This window comes from Pongo pygmaeus, chromosome 20, assembly GCF_028885625.2.
Source record: "Pongo pygmaeus isolate AG05252 chromosome 20, NHGRI_mPonPyg2-v2.0_pri, whole genome shotgun sequence".
Taxonomy (NCBI): Eukaryota; Metazoa; Chordata; class Mammalia; order Primates; family Hominidae; genus Pongo; species Pongo pygmaeus.
Window position 1 is genome coordinate 11,190,585 of NC_072393.2, and position 20,697 is coordinate 11,211,281.

Sequence of the window (20,697 nt, forward strand, 5' to 3'; positions counted from 1 at the left end):
GACTCTGAATCTTGTTTTGTTTTGTTTTGTTTCGAGACGGAGTTTTGCTCTTGTTGCCCAGGCTGGAGTGCAATGGCACGATCTTGGCTCACCGCAACCTCTGCCTCCCGGGTTCAAGCGATTCTCCTGCCTCAGTCTCCCAAGTAGCTGGGATTACAAGCATGTGCCACCATGCCCGGCTAATTTTTTGTATTTTTAGTAGAGACGGGGTTTCTCCATGTTGGTGAGGCTGCTATCAAACTCCCAACCTCAGCTGACCCACCCACCTCGGCCTCCCAAAGTGCTGGGATTACAAGCGTGAGCCACCACGCCTGGCCCAGACTCTGAAAATATTTGAAGAGATTTATTCTGAGCCAAATATGAGTAACCAATGGCCTGGGACACAGCCCTCAGGAGATCCTGAGAACATGTACCCAAGGTGGTTGGGGCATAGTTTGCTTTTATACATTTTAGTGAGACATGAGACATCAGTTAATATGTGTAAGATGGGCTGGGTGTGCCCTGGCTCACACCTGTAATCCCAGCACTTTGTAAGGCCGAGAGGGGCAGATTGATTGAGGCTAGAAGTTCAAGACCAGTCTGGGCAATACAGTGAGACTCCGTCTCTACAAAAAAAATACAAAAACTAGCCAGATGTGGTGGTGCGTGCCTGTAGTCCCAGCTACTTGGGAGGCTGAGGTGGGAGGATCACCTGAGCTAGAGAAGTTGAGGCTGCAGTTCACCACGCTGATCTCGAACTCCTGGCCTCAAGCAATGATCCTGCCTCAGCTTCTCAAAGTGGTGGGATTATAGACGTGAACCACCACACCCAGCCAACAGAAGTTCTTTTTTTTTTTTTTTTTTGGTCCCAAACTTTACCATTGACAACCAACGTATTTTAAAGCAAATCCCAGATATCCTGTCATATTACCCCTATAATTTCATTTTCTTTCTTCCTTTTTTTTTTTGAGACAGATTCTCACTCTGTCACCCAGGCTGGAGTGCAGTGGTGTGATCTCGACTCACTGCAACCTCCACCTCCCAGGTTCAAGCAATTCTCCTGTCTCAGTCTCCTGAGTAGCTGGGACTACAGGTGCACGCCACCACGCCCAGCTAGTTTTTTGTATTTTTAGTAGAGACAGAGGTTTCACCGTATTGGTCAGGCTGGTCTCAAATTCCTGACCTCAGGTTATCTGCCCCCTTTGACCCCCCAAAGTGTTTGGATTACAGGCGTGAGCCACTACGTCTGGCCTATAATTTCATTTTCTTATATCATGACACTACCATTATCACACCTATCAAAGTCCACAATTATTATTTGGTATCATCTGATATTACATTTCCCTGAGGATCTCAAAAGTGTCCTTTTACACTGGGTTTGTTTGATTAATGATCCAAACAAAGTCCACATACTGTATTTCATTGTTGTGATTTTTCAGTCTCTCCTTTTTTTTAAGATGGAGTCTCGCTCTGTCGTGCAGACTGGAGTACGGTGGCACAATCTCAGCTCATTGCATCCTCCACCTCCTGGCTTCAAGTGATTCTCCCTGCCTCAGCCTTTTGAGTAGCTGAGATTACAGGCGCCCACCACCACACCCGGCTAATTTTTGTATTTTCAGTAGAGACGGGGTTTTGCCAAGTTGGCCAGGCTGGTCTCAAACTCCTGACCTCAGGTGATCCTCCCTCCTCGGCCACCCAAAGTGCCGGGATTACAGGCATGAGCCACTGCGCCCAACCTTAAGTCCTTTTTTTTTTTTTTTTTTTTTTTTTGAGATGGAGTCTTGCTCTGTAGCCCAGGCTAGAGTGTAGTGGCGCGATCTCGGCTCACTGCAACCTCCGCCTCCCAGGTTCACACCATTCTCCTGCCTCAGCCTCCCGAATAGCTGGGACTACAGGCTCCCACCACCACGCCCGGCTAATTTTTTTTTTTTTTTCTATTTTTGGTAGAGACGGGGTTTCACCGTGTTAGGCAGGATGGTCTCGATCTCCTGACCTTGTGATCCACCCGCCTTGGCATCCCAAAGTGCTGGGATTACAGGTGTGAGACACCATGCCCGCCCTCTTAACGGCCTCTTAAGTCTCTTTTAACCTAGAAGAGTGCCCCCTATGCATACACTTTTGATGTGTTGCAGAAAACCACCTTTTTTTTCTTTTTTTTTTTTTGAGACAGAGTCTCACTCTGTCACCCAGGCTGGAGTGCAGTGGCATGATCTCAGCTCAGTATAACCTCCCCATGCCGAGTTCAAGTGATTCTCCTGCCTCAGCCTCCTGAGTAGCTGGGATTACAGGCACCTGCCACCACGCCCAGCTAATTTTTGTATTTTTATTAGAGACAGGGTTTCACCATGTTGGTCAGGCTGGTCTCGAACTCCTGACCTCAAGTGATCCACCTGCCTCACCATCCCAAAGTGCTGGGATTACAGGCGTGAGCCACTGTGCCCAGCCCGATTTTATCACTTTTGATGGGTGCCCAGGTCAATCGTTTCCTTAATAGCTGTACAAAGAAGCCAGTTCTTTTGTTCTTGCAATTTATAGCTGGTGAGCCACAGGCATCTCACATTTGCTGTTACTGATTCACCAGGTGAACAAATATAAACCTGAAAGAGCCAGTCCTTCAAGATGGATCTGGAGTGGCAGACTGGGCTTCAATTTTAAATAGACCCAAGCGACCATTTGCTGAATAGAGGTCACACATGTATTCTGAGTTGCCCCAAAACTCATGCCTCCGTTTTAACTTTTGGACATTCAGAGGTCTCCTGGACCAATCAGTCAGAACTCAGATGTGTCAACCAATCAAAACTAGGCAAGTTTGACTCCCTCATTTGCATAAACAGACTTGACTGGGAACCTGGGCTGGAATTTTTACTATAAAACCTGAACCCTCGGGAGGCTAAGGCAGGAGAATTGCTTGAACCCAGGAGGCAGAGGTTGCAGTGAGCTCAGATTGCGCCACTGCACTCCAGCCAGGGTGACAGAGGCAGACTCTGTCTCACAAAAAAAAAAACACACACAAAAACCTGAACCCTCCCTTTGTTCTCTGGAATGCACCTTCATTTTACACCAAATGCTGTGTCTCTTCAGTTTGCAAACTGTTGACTGGAATACAATCTATTCCCTCCAAAGTCCTTTTCAGAGAACATTGGTTCACAACCATGTCCTATCAGAAGGAGTTTCTGGGGAATTCACAGCCATCTATAGAAGACATCCTGGACTTGCCTTTTGAGGTTTCCCTCAGGGCAGCCACAAGGATGCTGTGTTCCTTTTCCATGTTGTGGCAGGCCACAGCGACAATTTTTTTTTCTTTATCTTTTTTTTTTTTGAGATGGAGCCTTGCTCTGTTGCCAGGATGGAGTGTAGTGGCACAATCTTGGCTTACTGCAAACTCCACCTCCCAAGTTCAAGCGATTCTCCTGCCTCAGCCTCCCGAGTAGCTGGAACTAGAGGTGCATGCCACCATGCCCAGCTAATTTTTGTACTTTTAGTAGAGACGGAGTTTCAGCATGTTGGCCAGGATGGTCTCGATCTCTTGACCTCGTGATCTACCTGCCTCGGCCTCCCAAAGTGCTGGGATTACAGGTGTGAGCCACCATGCCTGGCCCACAGTGATGATTATGAATAGCTATTCATTATTTGAAAATGAATAGTATCTGAAGTATCTGAGACAGGTCTCCATCAAATTAGAAATTCATTTTGCCAAGGTTTAGGACATGCCTGGAAGAAATAAACACAGGGCCAGTTTCAGTAGTTTACACCTGTAATCCCAGCATTTTGGGAGTCCAAGGCGAGCAGATAACACGAGGTCAGGAGTTTGAGACCAGCCTGGCCAACATGGTGAAACCCCATCTCTACTAAAAATACAGAAATTAGCCGAGCGTGGTGGTGGGCGCCTGTAATCCCAGCTACTAAGGAGGCTGAGGCAGGAGAATCGCTGTGCACCACTGCACTCCAGCCTGGGCAACAGAGGGAGAGAAAGAGAGAGATAGAGAGAGAGAGAGACAGAGGGAGGGAGGGAGGGAGGAGTGGGGCAGGGAGGGAGAGAAAGGAAAGGAAAGGAAGGAAAGAAAAGAAAAAGAGAAAAAGAACGAAACAGAATCACGGAAACAGTTCATAATCTGTGTCTTTCTCCAAAAATTATTTTGAGGGCTTCAGTATTTGAAGGGGAAAAGGGGACTGGAGGGCAAATGGGAAAGTAATGTGCCCGTATGTAATATAATCCATATATGTAATGTATCCCAAATGTATCCATATGTAATTCACATATTCCTACAGAAAAGGAGCAGGTAGGGGGATAGTCAATTATGTATTCGTCTGGCGCCCAGTAAATGGTCACTTTCCATAAGATAAAGTGAACACAGGGTAGGTACCTATGGGGCTTTTTTTTTTTGAGACGGAGTCTCGCTCTGGCGCCCAGGCTGGAGTGCAGTGGCACGATCTCCGCTCACTGCAAGCTCCGCCTCCCGGGTTCAGGCCATTCTCCTGCCTCAGCCTCCGGAGTAGCTGAGACTACAGGCGCCTGCAACCACGCCCAGCTAATTTTTTTTTTTTTTTTTTTTTTTTTTTGTATTTTTAGTAGAGACGGGGTTTCACTGCGTTAGCCAAGACGGTCTCCATCTCCTGACCTCGTGATCCGCCCACCTCGGCCTCCAAAGTGTTGGGATTACAGGCGTGAGCCACCGCGCCCGGCCTGCTTTTTTTTCTTTTTGAGAAGGAGTCTCCCTCTGTCGCCCAGGCTGGAGTGCAGTGGTGCGATCTCGGCTCACTGCAAGCTCCGCTCTGGATTCACGCTATTCTCCTGCCTCAGCCTCCCGAGTAGCTGGGACTACAGGCACCCGCTACCACGCCCGGCTAATTTTTTGTGTTTTTAGTGGAGACGGAGTTTCACCGTGTTAGCCAGGATGGTCTCGATCTCCTGATCTCGTGATCCGCCCGTCTCAGCCTCCCAAAGTGCTGAGATTACAGGCAGGAGCCACCGCACCCGGCAGATTTTTTTTTTTTTTTTTTTTTTTTTTTTTTTTGAGATGGAGTCTAGCTCTGTCACCAGGCTGGAGTGCAGTGGTGCAATCTCGGCTCACTGCAACCTCCGCCTCCCGGGTTCAAGCGATTCTCCTGCCTCAGCCTTCTGAGTAGCTGGGACTACAGGCATGTGCCACCATGCCCGGCTAATTTTTTTTTTTTTTTTTTTTTTCATGGAGATAGGGTCTCAGGCTTGTCTCGAACCCCTGGGCTCAAGTGATCCTCCAACCTCAGCCTCCTGAGCAGCTAGTTCTTTTCTAGTGTAATATATTATCTCACGGAATATATTCCATTGTCTGCATGGACCCCAGTTGGTTTATTCACCCATCTACTTAGTGACATCTTGGTTATTTCAAAGCTGACATGGTAGGTATTACTGGCCGCCTCGCAGGGGAACAGCAGGACATCTGTAGTGTGTGGTGAACACTAGAGGGAGTGAGAACCCCCTTTCTCTATCAGGTGGGCGTTACCCATTTCCCAGCTGCACTAATCTGTGGTTCCTTGTAGAGGCCTGATCTGGTGTTTGCCCTGAGTGAGAGCTGATCTGGAAACCATTTGTGGGAAAATTAAGTTAGACATCCTTCCATTGAAATAAAATGCAGGGGCCGGGCACAGTGGCTCACACCTGTAATCCCAGCACTTTGGGAGGCCGAGTCGGGCTGATCACCTGAGGTCAGGAGTTCGAGACCAGCCGGGCCAACATGACTAATTTTTCTGTATTTTTAGTAGAGACGGGGTTTCACCGTGTTAGCCAGGATGGTCTTAATCTCCTGACCTTGTGATCCGCCCCGCCTCGGCCTCCCAAAGTGCTGGGATTGCAGGCGTGAGCCACCGTGCCCAGCCTTGCAGCAAATAATTACATGAAAAAATAATTACTTTAAATTCTGGCAAGTTCTTTGAATCAAAACCAGGGAGAGGTGCTCTGCTCTAATAACCCAGCTCTTGTGGATGTTATTCATGCTAAAACTTGTAGGATTTTCCATTGCTTGAGTTCTGCTATAGTGTTATTGCTTATCAGTGTAGGATCTGTGCTCTGTGGATTGGTTTAAACTTTACTCATGGGACAGCTGGTTTTGAAAAGTTTTCATCATCCCCTGCAGGGACTGCACTGGTCTTTGTTGAGGCACATCTAATGTTGACAACTCTGTTTCCTCCTAGCTGGGGCTCCAATCTGTGACCTTGCTTAGGTAGTGATGCTCTGAAAAGTCTCCCTATTTCTTCTGAGAACAGTTAGATATTGGGTGAAGGCTTTTGAAATAATATGATAGGCCTCACTCTGTAGGGGTTTTACAAAAGCCACTATAGGCTGGATGTGGTGGCTCACACCTGTAATCCCAGCACATTGGGAGGCTAAGATGGGAGGATTGCTTGAGACCAGGAGTTTAAGACCAGCCTGGTCAACATAGTGAGACCTCCATCTCTTTGAAATTGTTGTTTAATTATATAAAAGGCACTATAGAGTTTGAATGCTTTCAAAATATCAAGAGGATGACCACAATGAAGTAACCTGTCACGGTGGGGCACAGTGCCTCATGCCTGTAATCCCAGCACTTTGGGAAGCTGATGTAGATGGATCCCTTGAGCCTATGAGTTTGAGACTGACCTGGGCAACATAGGGAGACCCCATCTCTACTAAAAATATGAAAAATTTAGTAAAAACCCCATCTCTACTAAAAATACAAAAATTAGCCAGATGTGCTGGCATGTGCCTGTAGTCCCAGATACTGGGGAGGCTGAGGTGGGAGAATCGCTTGAACCTGGGAGGCAGAGGTTGCAATGAGCGGAGATCATGCCACTGAACTCCAGCATGGGCAACAGAGCAAGACTCCCTCTCAATAAATAAATAAATAAGTAAACAAATAAATAAATAATAAAATAAAATATAGCCGGGGCACAGTGGCTCACACCTGTAATCCCAGCACTTTGGGAGGCCAAGGTGGGCAGATCATGAGGTCAGGCGTTCAAGACCAGCCTGGCCAACATGGTGAAACCCCATCTCTACTAAAGATACAAAAAGTTAGCCATGGTGGTGGGTGTCTGTAATCCCAGTTACTTGGGAGGCTGAGGCAGGAGAATCGCTTGAACCTGGGAGGCAGAGGTTGCTGTGAACCGAGATCGTGCCACTGCACTCCAGCCTGGGTGACAGACCAAGACTCCCTCTAAAAAAAAAAAAAAAAAAAAAAAATGACCTGAGTGAGCTAGTGTGCTCCTGTAGTCCCAGCTACTTGGGAGGCTGAGGTGGAGGATCACCTGAGCCCTGGAGGTTGACTCCATAGTGAGCCATGATCATTTCACTGCACTCCAGCCTAGGTGAAGACAGTGAGACTCTGTCTCAAAAAAAAATAAATAAATAAAAATAAAAAAAAAGAGGGAGAGGCTGGGTGTGGTGGTTCATGCCTGTAATCCCAGCACTTTGGGAGGCCGAGGCAGGCGGATCACGAGGTCTGGAGATCAAGACCATCCTGGCTAACACGGTGAAACCCCGTCTCTACTAAAAATACAAAAAATTAGCTGGGCGTGGTGGCACATGCCTGTACTCCCAGCTACTCGGGAGGCTGAGGCAGGAGAATCACTTGAACTTGGGAGGCGGAGGTTGCAGTGAGCTGAGATCGCGCCCTTGCACTCCAGCCTGGGTGACAGAGCGAGGCCCCATCTCAAAAAAAAAAAGAAAAAAAAAGAGGGAGAGATAACATATCACACCCATGAGAACAGCTAGTAAAACAAAACAAGGCTGGGTGCTGTGGCTCATGCCTGTAATCCCAGCACTTTCGGAGGCCAAGGCAGGAGGATCCCTTGAGCCCAGGATTTTGACACCATCCTAGGCGAGAGAGCGAGACCCTATCTCTAAAAAATTTCTATTTCTAAAATTTCTATTTCTATTTCTAAAAATTAGCCACCACGCCCGGCTAATTTTTGCATTTTTAGTAGAGATGGGGTTTCACTGCATTGGCCAGGCTGGTCTCAAACTCCTGACCTCAGGCGATCCACTGGCCTCAGCCTCCCAAAGTGCTGGGAATACAGGTGTGAGCCAGCGTGCTCGCCCAAAAATATTTTAAGGTGAAGGCTGGGTGCGGTGGCTCAAGCCTCTAATCCCAGCATTTTGGGAGGCCAAGGTGGGCGGGTCACCTCAGGTCAGGGGTTCGACACCAGCCTGGCCAACATGGTGAAACTCCGTCTCTACTAAAAATACAAAATTAGCTGGGCATGGTGTGCGCTCCTCTAGTCCCAGCTAACCGGGAGGCTGAGGCAGGAGAATCGCTGGAACCCACGTGGCAGAGGTGGCAGTGAGCCAAGATTGCGCCACTGCACTCCAGCCTGAGTGACAGAGCCAGACTCCGTCTCAAAGAAAAAGAAAAAAGAAAAATGTACCAGGTGCCGTGGCTCATTCATGTACTTCCAGCATTTTGGGAGGCCGAGGTGGGCAGATGACTTGAGGTCAGGAGTTCAAGACCAGCCTGGCCAACATGGTGAAACCCCGTCTCTACTAAAAATAGAAAAAATTTGCCAGGCATGGTGGCGGGCACCTGTAATCGCAGGTACTCAGGAGGCTGAGGCAGGAGAATCACTTGAACCCAGGAGACAGAGGTTGCAGTGAGCCAAGATTGTGCCACTGCAGTCCAACCTAGGTGACAGAGCAAATCTCTGTCTCAAAAAAAAAAACAACTCCGGGCACGGTTGCTCACGCCTGTAATCCCAGCACTTTCGGAGGCCAAGGCGGGCGGATCAGGAGGTCAGGAGATTGAGACCATCCTGGCTAACATGGTGAAACCCCGTCTCTACTAAAAATACAAAAAATTAGATGGACATGGTGGCGGGTGCCTGTAGTCCCAGCTACTCGGGAGGCTGAGGCAGGAGAATGGTCTGAACCCGGGAGGCGGAGCTTGCAGTCAGCCAGCATCCGCCATTGCACCACTCCAGCCTGGGCGACAGAGCAAGACTCCATCTCAAAAAAAAAAAAAAAAAAAACCACACATACACACACACACACACAAAAAGAAAAATAAATTAAATGTTTTGTTTTGTCCACTGGTTCTCAAGCAGGGGAAATTTTGACCTCCCTGGAAATATTTCACAATATCTGGAGACATTTCTAGTTGTCAGAACTGGAGGAGAGGTGTTACTAGGATCTAATGAGCTGCTAAACATTCTACCATATACAGGAAATCCCCCTCAACCAAGAAGTAACTAAGCCAAAATGCCTATAATGCCAACATTAAAATTCCTGGAATAGCTCTTTTAGTTCTCAGCAGGAGGATAGACTACACAACCTGGTTTGCTATCAGATCAAACAAACAAAAATCTTCATCATTAGAAATTAAAATATTTGGCCAGACATGGTGGCTCAGGCCTGTAATCTCAGCACTTTGAGAGTCTGAGGTAGGAGGATCACTTAAGCTGAGGAATTTGAGACCAGCCTGGACAGCATAATGAGACCCCTCTCTACAAGAAAATTAGAAAAAAGGCTGGGCACAGTGCCTCACGCCTCTAATCCCAGCACTTTGGGAGGCTGAGGCAGGCAGATCACCTGAGGTCAGGAGTTTGACACCAACCTGGCCAACATGGCAAAACCCCGTCTCTACTGAAAATACAAAAATTAGCTGGGTATGGTGGGGGGCACCGAATAATCCCACCTACTTGGGAGGCCGAGGCAGGAGAACCACTTGAACCTGAGACGCAGAGGTTGCAGTGAGCCACTGCACTCCAGCCTGGGTGACAGAATGAGACTCCATCCCAAAAAAGAAAAAAAGAAAATTAAGAAAAAAAAAATTGTCATTAACATTCCAGTACTGGCCGGGCCTGGTGGCTCACGCCTATAATCCCACCACTTTGGAAGGCGGAGGTATAGATATAAGGATCACCTGAGGTCAGGAGTTCGAGACCAGCCTGGCCAACATGGTGACACCTTGTCTCTACTAAAAATACAAAAATTAGCCAGGCGTGGTGGTGGGCACCTGTAATCCCAGCTACTCTGGAGGCTGAGGCAGGAGAATGGCTGGAGCCTGGGAGGCAGAGGTTGCGGTGAGATGAGATCACACCATTGTACTCCACTGTGGGTGAAAGAGTCAGACCCTACATCAAAAAAAAAAAAAAAAAAAAAAAAGGCTGGGTGTGGTGGCTCACGCCTGTGATCCCAGCACTTTCGGAGGCTGAGGCGGGCAGATCACGACGTCAGGAGATTGAGACCATCCTGGCTAACATGGTGAAACCTCGTCTCTTCTAAAAATACAACAAATTAGCCGGGCGTGGTGGCGGGCGCCTGTAGTCCCAGCTACTCGGGAGGCTGAGGCAGGAGAATGGCGTGAACCCGGGAGGTGGAGCTTGCAGTGAGCCAAGATCGCGCCATTGCACTCCAGCCTGGGCGACAGAGCGAGACTCCGTCTGAAAAAAAAAAAAAAGAAAATCAGCTTTGGCCCCCAAAAGAACAGCTTTTCTTCCAAGTGAGGCCTCTTGGCAGTAATTCCCACGCCTGCTGGCTGACTCACTGCCGCCTGGTGCCTTCCTAATTCCATTCTGTCACATGGAACATGAAACTAATCTCAGAAGGTCCCACGATGTGAGTACATGACAAGCACCGCCGTGTCCCCTCGCTTTGGAAATAGTCCAGAAATACAGAAGCCATATATATATATTTTTTTTCTGTTTGAGACACAATCTCACTCTCTCGCCCAAGCTGGAGTGCCATGGTGCGATCTTGGCTCACTGCAACCTCCGCCTCCTGGGTTCAAGTGATTCTTGTGTTTCAGCCTCCCGAGTAGCTGGGACTACAGGCACGCTGCCACCATGCCCAGCTAATTTCTGTATTTTTAGCAGAGATGGGATTTCACCATGTTGGCCAGGCTGGTCTCGAACTCCTAACCTCGGGTGATCTGCCCACCTCGGCCTCCCAAAGTTCTGGGATTACAGGCTTGAGCCCCCACACCTGGCCCAGAAGCCATGCTCTTAATCAGATGAAATCAGTCTCTTAAATTTCCCAGGGCAACCAGATCAGCAGTAAATTCTCAGTTAACTGGGGCTGATTCTTTTCGTTTGAAGATTTCTCACATCTCTCAGCCGGCACCTGAAACTGATCACAAGGACCTAGGCAGAGTTCAGCGGTGGATAGCTGGGTGGCCTGGAGTATTGCTGTTTATGACTTTTTAAAAAATTGTGCAGGCCGGGTGTGGTGGCTCACACCTGTAATCCCAGAACTTTAGGAGGGCAAGGCAGGTGGATCACCTGAGGTCAGGAGTTTGAGACCAGCCTGACCAACATGGTGAAACCCCATCTCTACTACTAATACAAAAATTATCTCGGTGTGGTGGCACGTGTCTGTAATCCCAGCTACTCAGGAGGCTGAGGCAGGAGAATCGCTTGAACCTGGGAGGTGGAGGGTGCAGTGAGCCAAGATCTTGACACTGCACTCCAGCCTGGGTGACAGAGTGAGACTGTCTCAAAACACAAGAAACAAACAAAAAAGATTGTGGTAAAGCTGGGCACGGTGGCTCACGCCTATAATCCCAGCACTTTGGGAGGCCGAGGCAGGCGGATCACCTGAGGTCAGGAGTTTGAGACCAGCCTGGCCAACATGGTGAAACCTTGTCTCTTCTAAAAATACAAAAAAAAACAAAACAAAAAACAAAAAACAAAACAGCTCTGTCATTGTGGCATGCACCTGTAATCCCAGCTACTCGGGAGGCTGAGGCAGGAGAGTAGCTTGAACCCGGGAGGTGGAGGTTGCAGTAAGCCGAGATCGTGCCACTGGACTCCAGCCTGGGCAACAGGGCAAGACTCCATCTCAAAAAAAAAAAAAAAAAAAAAGGCCAGGCGCAGTGGTTCAGGCCTGTAATCCCAGCACTTTGGGAGGCCGAGGCGGGCGGATCACGAGGTCAGGAGATCGAGACCATCCTGACTAATATGGTGAAATCCCGTCTCTACTAAAAAAAAAAAAATACAAAAAGATTACCCGGGTGTGGTGGTGGGCGCCTATAGTCCCAGGTACTCAGGAGGCTGAGGCAGGAGAATGGCATGAACCTGGGAGACAGAGCTTGCAGTGAGCCAAGATCGCACCACTGCACTCCATCCTGGGCGACAGAGTGAGACTCCATCTCAGGAAAAAAAAAAAAAAAGGCTGGGTACGGTGGCTCATGTCTGTAATCCTAGCACTTTGGGAGGCCAAGGCAGGAGGACCACTTGAGCCCAGGAGTTTGAGACCAGCCTGGGCAACATAGCAAGACCCTATCTCTAAAAAAAAAAAAAAAAAAAAAAAGTTCAAATATTAGCTGGGTGTACTGGTACCAATCTGTAGTGGGAGGCTGAAGTAGGAGGATCACCTGACCACTGGGAGGTTGAGGCTTCAGTGAGCCATGATCACACCACAACATTCCAGCTTGGGCAACAGAGTGAGAACCTGTGCCAAAAAAAAAAAGAGAAAAAAACTGTGGTAAAATACACATTACATAAAATTTCCCTTTTCTTTTATGACAGGGTCACACTCCATTGTCCAGGCTGGAGTGCAGTGGCACAACCTTGGCTTGCTGCAACCTCTGCCACCCATGTTCAAGCGATTCTGGTGCCTCGGCTTCCCGAGTAGCTGGGACTACAGGCATGTACCACCACACCTGGCTAATTTTTGATTTTTTTTTTTTTTTTTGGTACAGATGGGGTATTTTTGGTAGAGACAGGTTCTTTTGGGTATTTTTGGTAGAGGTGGGGTTTCACTATGTTGGCCAGCCTGGCCTCAAGTGATCTGCTCACCTCGGCTTACCAAAGTGCTGGGATTACAGGGGTGAACCATCATGGCCAGACCAATGTTTTATTTTTAGTTGAAAAAAGGTCTTCCTCTGTTGCCCAGGATGGTCTTGAACTCCTGGGCTCAAGTGATCCCCCCACCTGGGCCTCCCAAAGTGCTGAGATTACAGATATGAGCCACCATGCCTGGCCTTATTTTTTTTTAATAGTAGCTCTCCTAACAGTGTGAGGTGGCTGCCACTTCTTAATTTTTTTTTTTTTTTTTTGAGACAGAGTCTCGCTCTGTTGCCCAGGCTGGAGTGCAGTGGCACGATCTCAGCTCACTGCAGCTTCTGCCTCCTGGGTTCAAGCAATTCTCATGCCTCAGCCTCCCAAGTAGCTGTAACCACACCCAGCTAATTTTTGAATTTTTAGTAGAGATGGGTTTTCACCATTTTGGCCAGGCTGGTCTCAAACTCCTCGCCTCAAGTCATCTGCCCCCGTACGCTTCTCAAAGTTGTCACTTATGATTTTTTTTTTTGAGACAGAGTCTCGCTCTGTTGCCAGGCTGGAGTGCAGTGGCGCGATCTTGGCTCACTGTGAGCTCTGCCTTTGCCTCTGCCTCAGCCTCCCAAATAGCTGGAACTACAGGCGCAAGCCACCACACCCAGCTAATTTTTGTATTTTTAGTAGAGACGGAGTTTCACCATGTTAGCCAGAATAGTCTCAGTCTCTTGACCTTGTGATCCACCTGCCTCGGCCTCCCAAAGTGCTGGGATTACAGGCATGAACCACTGCGTCCAGCCTTTTTTTTTTTTTTTTTAATTGAGATGGAGTTTCGCTCTTGTTGCCTAGGCTGGAGTGCAATGGCGCAATCTAGGCTCACTGCAACCTCTGCCTCCTGGGTTCAAGCGATTCTCCTGCCTCAGCCTCCTGAGTAGCTGGGATTACAGGCATCTGCCACCATGCCCAGCTAATTTATTTATTTTTAGTAGAGACGGGGTTTCTCCATGTTGGTCAGGCTGGTCTTGAACTCCCGACCTCACGTGATCCACCCGCCTCGGCCTCCCAAAGTGCTGGGATTACACACTTGAGCCACCGCACGCCTGGCCGATTTTTTTTTTTTTTTTTTTTTTTTTTTTTTTTTTTTGAGATGGAGTCCCATTTTGTTGCCCAGGCTGGAGTGCAATGGCGCGACCTCAGCTCACTGCAACCTCTGCTTCCCAGGTTCAAGCGATCCTCCTTCCTCAGCCTCCAGAGTAGCTGGACTACAGGTGCGTGCCACCACGTCCAGCTAATTTTTGTATTTTTTTTTAGTAGAGGCGGGGTTTCACCATACTGGCCAGGCTGATCTCACACTCCTGATCTTGTGATCTGCCTGCCTTGGCCTCCCAAAGTGCTGGGACTAGAGGCGTAAGCCAGTGCACCCGGCCTACACTTATGATTTTTAAGAGGCTGTTGCTGTCTTCTGTTTTCAGAGAAGTGCATTTCAAGTTTACAAAATTGCCTAGCATGGTGGCTCATACCTTTAATCCCAGCACTTTGGGAGGCTGAGGTGGGAAGATTGCTTGAGATCAAGAGATCAAGACCAGCCTGGGCAACATGGTGAAACTTCATCTCTACAAAAAATAAAAAAAATTAACCAGGTGTGGAGGTGAGCAGCAGTAGCCCCAGCTACTCAGGAGGCTGAGGCAAGAGGATGGCTTGAGCTCTGGAGGTTGATGCTGCAGTGAACCATGATTGTGCTACTGCACTCCAGCCTGGGTGTGACCAAGTGAGACTTTGCCTCAAAAAGTAACTAACTAAATAAATGTTTACAAAGTCATTAGAAGAATTGGTGTGCAGCCCCAGGGAAAAGTAATAGCTGGATAAGCCCAGAACAGCGAAATGCTTTTTCTGAGAGAAGCAGACCTGCTGAGGCCCAGACTCACTCTTCTCAGACTGGGCTCACTCTTCTCAGAGAGCACATCTGCAGGTGATGTTTGGGAAACCCTGGCTTGGCTTGCCTTGGGACACTTCCAGTAGCTCCAGTTCAGGGTTGGAAAACCTGTTCTGCCACCGTCTTGTGGATGCCACTCCCAGGTTTATATATTTATTTATTTTTTGATGGACTTTCGCTCAGTCACCCAGGCAGGAGTGCAGTGGCATAATCTCAGTCACTGCAACCTCCGCCTCCCAGGTTGGAGAGATTCTCCTGTCTCAGCCTCCCGAGTAAAACTGGGACCACAGGTGCCCGCCACCAAGACTTGCTAATTTCTGTGTTTTTAGTAGAGACAGGGTTTTCCCGTGTTGGCCAGGCTGGTTTCAAACTCCTGGCCTCAAGTGATCTGCTCGCCTCAGCCTCCCTAAGTGCTAGGATTACAGGAATGAGCCACCACACCCAGCGCAATCTTAGGTGGATTTTCTCCATTTTACTTGTACTCATTTGTGTGTGTGTGTGTGTGTGTGCACATGTGTAGTAAATTGTATACAATTTGCTTCCTACGTAGGTTTGCATATTCACGCCCACATTCAAAATACTGATCAGGGCTGAGGCGAGTGGGTCACTTGAGGTCAGGAGTTTGAGATCCACCGGGCCAACATGGTGAAATCCCATCCCTACTAGAAATACAAAAATTAGCCGGGCATGGTGGTGGGCGCCTGCAATCTCAGCTATTTAGAAGGCTGAGGCAGGAGAATTGCTTGAACCCAGGAGGTAGAGGTTGCAGTGAGCCAAGATTGCACCACTATACTCCAGCCTGCGAGACACAGCAAGACTCCATCTCAAAACAAATCAAATCAAAACAAAACAAAACAAAAAAAATTAATCAGATAGTATGTAATATTTTTGAGATTGGCTTCCCGCACCACCCCCCTCCCCCACCCCGCCACTCCTGCCCAAAGCATAATTCCCTAGAGATTCATTCATCTCGGCCGGGCGCGGTGGTTCACGCCTGTAATCCCAGCACTTTGGGAGGCCGAGGCAGGCGGATCATGAGGTCAGGAGATTGAGACCATCCTGGCTAACACGGTAAAACCCCGTCTCTACTAAAAATACAAACAATTAGCCAGGCGTGGTGGCGGTCGCCTGTAGTCCCAGCTACTCGGGAGGCTGAGGCAGGAGAATGGCGTGAACCCGGGAGGTGGAACTTGCAGTGAGCCGAGATTGTGCCACTGCACTCCAGCCTGGGCGACAGAGCAAGACTCCGTCTCAAAAAAAAAAAAAAAAAAAAAAAAAGAGATTCATTCATCTCATCTGTTGTGCATCTCAATAGTTTATTCCTTTTTATTTATTTTTTTGAGAATGGGTCTTGCTCTGTGGCCCTGGCTGGAGTGCAGTGATGAAATCATGACTCACACAGCCTTGATCTCCCAGCCTCAAGTGATTCTCTCTCCTCAGTCTTCCAAGTAGCTGGGACTATAGGCATGTGCTGCCACACCTCGCTCATTTTTAAAAGTTTTCTAGAGATACTGTCTCCCTGTGTTGGCCAGGCTGGTCTCAAACTTCTGGGCTCAGGCGATCCTCCTACCTTGGCCTCCCAAAATGCTGGGATTACAGGCATGAGCCACCACACCCAGTTTATTACTCTTGGTGGAGACCCAAAGTGCCATAATTTAGAGCTAGAATCTTAGAAGAACTTAATAAATTCAACTTAAGATAAAACAATATAGCTAAAATAAAACACCTACAAAATTTCTGACAAGTGTGGGCAGTCAGGTTTCCATATGTAGTTGGTAGAAGTGGTATGCTTAGTATAAACATAATGTGAAATGCTGGGTATTTCCTGAATTGTGTTAAAACCACAGCTACCAGCTAAAATAAAGCTATTGCCCTGAGTTTCTGTCTTGGAAGAATTGTTTTCTGCACCATACATCTCACTGCTAGGTTTAGGGAAATCACCTTCTTCTTTTTTTTTTTCTTTTTTTTTTGAGACAGAGTCTCTCTCTCTGTCGCCAGGCTGTAGTGCAGTGGCATGATCTTGGCTCACTGCAACCTTCGCCTCCTGGGTTCAAGTGATTCTCCTGCCTCAGCCTCCCAAGTAGCTGGGACTACAGGTGCCCGCCGCCATGCCCAGCTAATTGGAAAATCACCTTCTTTTGAGGCCTAGATTTGAGGGCAATAGGTCATTTTCTCTCCCTCCCACTCTCCCTCCCCTTCTCTCTCTCTCTCTTTCTTTCTGTCTTCTTTTTTTTTTTTTTTTTTTGAGACAGAGTCTCCCTCTGTCACCAGGCTGGAGTGCAGTGGGGCGATCTTGGCTCACTGCAACCTCACCTCCGCCTCCTGGGTTCAAGCGATTCGCCTGCCTCAGCCTCCTGAGTAGCTGGGATTACAGATGCCCACCACCACACCCAGCTAATTTTTCTACTTTTAGTAGAGACGGGGTTTCACCATGGTGGCCAGGATGGTCTCGATCTCTTGATTTTGTGATCTGCCCGCCTCGGCCTCCCAAAGTGCTGGGATTACAGGCCTGAGCTCGGCCAATTTCTTTCTTTTTTTTTTTTGGAGATAGAGTCTTGCTCTGTCGCCCTAGCTGGAGCGCAATGTTACGATCTCGGCTCACTGCAACCTCTGCCTCTGGGCTTTAAGCGATTCTCCTTAATCTCTTTTGTATTAATCAAAAAATACAAAAAAACGCCGGCTAATTTTTGTATTTTTTGTAGAGACAGGGTTTCAGCATGTTGGTCAGGCTGGCCTTGAACTCCTGACTGTGTGATCTGCCCGCCTTGGCCTCCCAAAGTGCTGAGATTACCGATGTAAGCCACCGTGCCTGACCTCTTTTTTTTTCTTTTTGAGACAGTGTCTCCTCTATCACCAGGCTAGAGAGCCTTCTGGGCTCAGGTGATTCTCCTGCCTCAGCCTCCCGAGTAGCTCTGATTACAGGTGCTCACCACCATGCCACGCTTATTTTTGTATTTTTAGTAGAGATGGGGTCTCGCCATGTTGCCCAGGCTGGTCTTGAACTCCTGGGCTCAAGCAATCTGCCTGTCTCAGCCTCCCAAAATACCCAGGATTACAGGTGTGAGCCACTGTGCCCAGTCACAAGAAGACATTTTTGATGAATAAATGCACATTTCGTTAATTAATGAGTGATTTCATATTCCAAGGAAGATCTGGAGATATTACTGAAAAAGTGTTTAACTTGCAGTGGCAAGTTAAGTGTAAGTCAATGATTTTACATTTTCATGTTCTGGACTTGGGTGGGTTGTTATTTCAAGCCCTCATCTTTGAGTAAAAGAGAAGAATCCACCTGTAATCCCAGCCACTCAGGAGGCTGAGGCAGGAGAATCGCTTGAACCTGGGAGATGGAGGTCGCAGTGAGCCAAGATTGCGCCACTGCACTCCAGCCTGGGTGACAGGGCAAGATTCCGTCTCAAAAAAAAAAAAAAAAAAAAAAGAAGTCTGGGTGCGGTGGCTCATGCCTGTAACCCCAGCACTTTGGGAGGCCGAGGCGGGTGGATTACGAGGTCAGGAGATCGAGATCATCCTGGCTAACACAGTGAAACCCCGTCTCTACTAAAAATACAAAAAATTAGCTGGGCGTGGTGGCAGGCGCCTGTAGTCCCAGCTACTCGGGATGCTGTGGCAGGAGAATGGCGTGAACCTGGGAGGCGGAGCTTGCAGTGAGCCGAGATCCCACCACTGCACTCCAGCCTGGATAACAGAGGGAGACTCTGTCTCAAAAAAAAAAAAAAAAAAAATCCATTCTCCTCTGGGATGATTCCCCTCCCCCACTTCCCGTTCCCTCCTCTTCCCTTCCCTCCCCTCCCCTGCCCTGCCCTCTCCTCCCCTTCTTTTTTTTTGAGATGGCATCTCGCTCTGTCACCCAGGCTGGAGTGCAGTGGCGCGATCTTGGCTCACTGCAACCTTCGCCTCCCGGGTTCAAGAGATTCTCCTACCTCAGCCTCCCGAGTAGCTGGGACTACAGGTGCCTGACACACCACACCTGGCTAATTTTTGTATTTTACTAGAGACAGGGTTTCTTTTTTTTTTTTTTTTTTTTTTTAGAGACAGAGTCTCGCTCTGTCACCCAGGCTGGAGTGCAGTGGTGGGATCTCAGCTCACTGCAAGCTGTGCCTCCCAGGTTCATGCCATTCTCCTGCCTCAGCCTCCCAAGTAGCTGGGACTACAGGCGCCTGCCACCGCGCCCAGCTAATTTTTTTGTATTTTTAGTAGAGACGGGGTTTCACTGTGTTAGCCAGGATGGTCTCAATCTCCTGACCTTGTAATCTGCCCGCCTCGGCCTCCCAAAGTGCTGGGATTACACGTGTGAGCCACTGCACCCAGCTGAGACGGGGTTTCACCATATTGACGAGGTCTCGAACTCCATATTGACCTTGTGATCCCAGACAAAGTGCTGGGATTACAGGCATGAGCCACCGTGCCGGCTGAGACAGGGTTTCACCATATTGACCTGGTCTCAAACTCCTGACCTTGTGATTTGCCCGCCTCGGCCTCCTAAAGTGCTGGAATTACAGGTGTGAGCCACTGCGCCCAGTCTGTAGATGTTTTTTTTTTAAAGTCTGGAAGCCAAGGGTGTCAATGCAGATATGGGGCCAAGGTCCCAGGGGCAGTTCATTATTAAGAGGACAGTGTGAGGAGGAGGAAGCCACAAGAGCCTGGGAAAGGCCAGCTGATGATGTGGGAGGAAACCCAGGAGAGTGGTGCCCTGGAAGCCTGGAAGTGAGGAGATTGTTCCACAGAGGGAAGTCAAGGAAGGTGAAGATGAGCACTGGTCCTTGGATTTAACTGCAAGGAGGTCCCTGTGACTTTGACAAGAGTCATTTCAGTGGAGTAGGAAAGGCTTGAAAGGAGAAAATTTAATGAAAATGAGAAAAGACTTAAATAAATGGAGAGATATACTATGTTCATGGATTAGAAGACTACATCTTGTTAAGATGGTGATTCTTCTCCAATTGATCTACTGATTAACTGCAATCCCAGTCAAAATCCCATTATATTTTTTGGTAGAAATTGACAAGGCGATGTTAAAATTTACACAGAAATCCAAAGGACCTAGAGTAACCAAAACAATTTGAAAAAAGAACAAACTTGGAGGACTTCACTATGTGATTTCAAGACATTACAAATCTACAATAATCAAGGTACTGTAGTATTGACATAAAGACAGACATAGAGATCAATGAGCAGAATATAGTCCAAAAACAAACCCACACTTGAAGAGTCAATTGATTTTTTGTTTGTTGTTAGTTTTTTTTCCTTTTTTTTTGAGATGGAGTTTCATTCTTGTTGCAGAAGCTGCAGTGCAATGGCACTATCTCGGCTCACTGCAACCTCTGCCTCTTGGGTTCAAGTGATTCTCCTGCCTCAGCCTCCTGAGTAGCTGGGATTACAGGTGCCTGCCACCACGCCCAGCTAATTTTTGTATTTTTAGGAGAGATGGGGTTTCATCATGTTGGCCAGGCTGGTCTCGAACTCCTGACCTCAGGTGATCTGCCCGCCTCGGCCTCCCAAAGGGCTGAGATTATAGGCATGAGCCACTGTGCCTGGCCTGTTTTTAGCTTTTTTTTTTTTTTTTTTTTTTGTAGTGACAGGGTTTCACTATGTTGCCCAGGCTAGTCTCGAACTCCTGGCCTCTAATGATCCTCCCACCTCAGCCTCCTAAGTAGCTGGAACTACAGGCATGTGCCACCACACTCAGTTTAACAGTCAACTGATTTTTTATGAAAGTGCCAAGGTAATTCAATGGGGAAGAGGACAGTGTGGAACAACTGGTGCTGAAACAACTGGGTATTCTTATATTAAACAATCCTTATCCTATATACAAAAAGTAATTCAAAATATATTATATACATGAATGTAAGTGCTAAAGGCATCAGGTTTGTCTAAAAAGTGATGCCAATGTAACATCGAGAATCACTCATTTGGCTGGGCGCTCTGGCTCACGCCTGTAATTCCAGCACTTTGGGAGGCTGAAGCAGGTGGATCATTTGAGAACAGGAGTTCAAGACCAGCCTGGCCCACATGGTGAAACCAAGTCTCTACCAAAAATACAAAAA